Source organism: Piliocolobus tephrosceles, chromosome 3, assembly GCF_002776525.5.
Source record: "Piliocolobus tephrosceles isolate RC106 chromosome 3, ASM277652v3, whole genome shotgun sequence".
Classification (NCBI taxonomy): Eukaryota; Metazoa; Chordata; class Mammalia; order Primates; family Cercopithecidae; genus Piliocolobus; species Piliocolobus tephrosceles.
The window spans coordinates 168,283,268-168,285,625 of NC_045436.1; the positions used below are offsets into that span (position 1 = coordinate 168,283,268).

General features: G+C 43.6%; 1 pseudogene; it reads left to right on the forward strand.

Annotated features, from left to right (window-relative positions):
• Positions 1-423: 423 nt before the first annotated feature.
• On the forward strand, positions 424-1,058 carry LOC111539016 (annotated as a pseudogene).
• Positions 1,059-2,358: the final 1,300 nt, after the last annotated feature.

A 2,358-nucleotide genomic window follows, 5' to 3' on the forward strand; every position in this document is an offset into this window, starting at 1 on the left:
CTTCCTTCCTTCCTTCCTTCCTTCCTTCCTTCCTTCCTTCCTTCCTTTCCTTCTTTCGAGATAGAGTCTTGCTCTGTCGCCCGGGCTGGAGTGTAGTAGCTCAATCTTGGCTTACTGCAACATCTGCCTCCTAGCCTCAAGTAATTATCCTGCCTCAGCTTCCTGAGTAACTGGGATTACAGGTGCATGCCACCACACCGGGCTAATTTTTGTATTTTTAGGAGACATGGAATTTCACCGTGTTGGCCAGGCTGGTCTTGAACTCCTGGCCTGAAGTGATCCGCCCACCTGGGCTTCCCAAGATGCTGAGATTACCGGTGTGAGCCACCACACCCAGCCCCATTTAGTTTTTGAAAAACAAACTGTTGCCTTCTTGCTGGCTGTCTTTCTGCCACCATCCTGGTCTCATGTTCCCTGCACTAAATGCCTGGTGAAGCCACAGAAACCATTCCTACTACAGAGCAGGAGTTGCCACAGCCCCAGGTGGAGACCAGGTCTGGAACAGAACCTCACAGTGATAAATCAGTACCAGAGCTCGAGGAACGGGATTCCACAGAGACACCACACAAACAGCCCAACTGGCAGCAGTAGCTGAAATCAATGAGTGTCAATCAGTAAAGCAAAACAGAGTTAGAGTGAAAAGAAGGCATGTAAGGCTATGTCCAAACTCGGTCTTCCGTAGATTACAGGGGTTACTCCAGCCACTACTGGAAATCTAAGAATATCTTCTTTGTCATCACAAAACCAGATGTCTACAAGAACCCTGCTTCAGATACCTATGTAGTTTTGGGGGAAACCAAGATCAAGGATTTATCTTAACAAGCATGGTTAGCACCTGCCGAGACACAGCATGAGCTGTCTCAAACATTCAAGGAAACACATAGACTCCAACTGTATAAGAGAAGACTGGAGAGGAACAGGTTGATGACACAGGTGTGGAAGTTAAGGACGTAGTATTGGTCATGTCACAAGCAAATGTGTTGAGAGCAAAGGCAGTGGAAGCCCTGAAGAACAACAGTAATGATATTGTAACAGCTATTATGGAATTAACAATGTGACCGCCTGAAAATGACTTTTTTTCTGTGTTTCAAAAGAATAACTGCAACTTGTTTTGAAATTTGTACTTGTTTCTATCCTAAGTAAAATTATGGCTTCTTGTTGGAAAAATATTAGAATAAAATAAACATTCAAATTATGCAAAGTCCCATAATCACTGCACTCCCAGCCCAGGCAATTATTAATGGCTAACCACTTGCCTTTTAAAGAATTTCATTGGCCCGGCGTGGTGGCTCACGCCTGTAATCCCAGCACTTTGGGAGGTCGGAGCAGGCAGATCACGAGGTCAGGAGATCGAGACTATCTTGGCTAACACGGTGAAACCCCGTCTCTACTAAAGATACAAAAAATTAGCCGGGCGTGGTGGCGGGGGCCTGTAGTCCCAGCTACTCAGGAGGCTGAGGCAGGAGAATGGTGTGAACCCGGGAGGTGGCGCTTGCAGTGAGCCAAGATCACGCCACTGCACTCCAGCCTGGGCGACAGAGTGAGACTCCGACTCAAAAAAGAAGAATTTCTTGGTATTCTTCTGCTTCCAGAATAAAGGAGACTAATCATCTTTTCTCTTATTCTCACCTCTATCAGGTCTGGGATCTTCCTTTAATACTACCCTGGGCCAAAAGCAGTGGCTCACGCCTGTAATCCCAGCATTTTGGGAAACAGAGGCAGTAGTATCACTTGAGCCCAGGACTTGGAGACCAGCCTGGACAACATAGTGAGACTCCTGTCTACACAAAAAATACAAAAATTAGCTGAGTGTGGTAGCACAAGCCCATAGTTGAGGTGAGCAGTGATGGCACCGCTGTACTCCAGCCAGGGTGACAGAACGAGATTTTGTCTCAAAATTAAAAAGAATAATCTGCTGTCCCTGAAATGTAAGTGATGTAAGTGACTGTCCTGAGAAATGCTGGTGCCTTTTTTTTTTTTTAACTGCCAAGATCCTTTGTAAATGGGAACTCTTGTTTTCTTGTTTAGCAGTTTGCTCATCGATATATACTTTCAGAGACAAACTGTTCTCAGTATTGAGGATTAGAATAAACTCCTTTCTCCAATAAAAGATCACTGACCGAAAAAAAAAAACCCAAATGTATCATTACAGTTATCAGTATGTCAAATGTATGCTTGCCATGATTTTTCATATGACAAAGTGATTTTTCTTTTTTGGTAAAATTATTTAATTCTAATTTGGTCCTCACTATTGGAGTTACATTTAAGTTCTTAACCATTCTGATGCCGTTTCTTTCTTTCTTTCTTTCTTTCTTTCTTTCTTTCTTTCTTTCTTTCTTTCTTTCTTTCTTTCTTTCT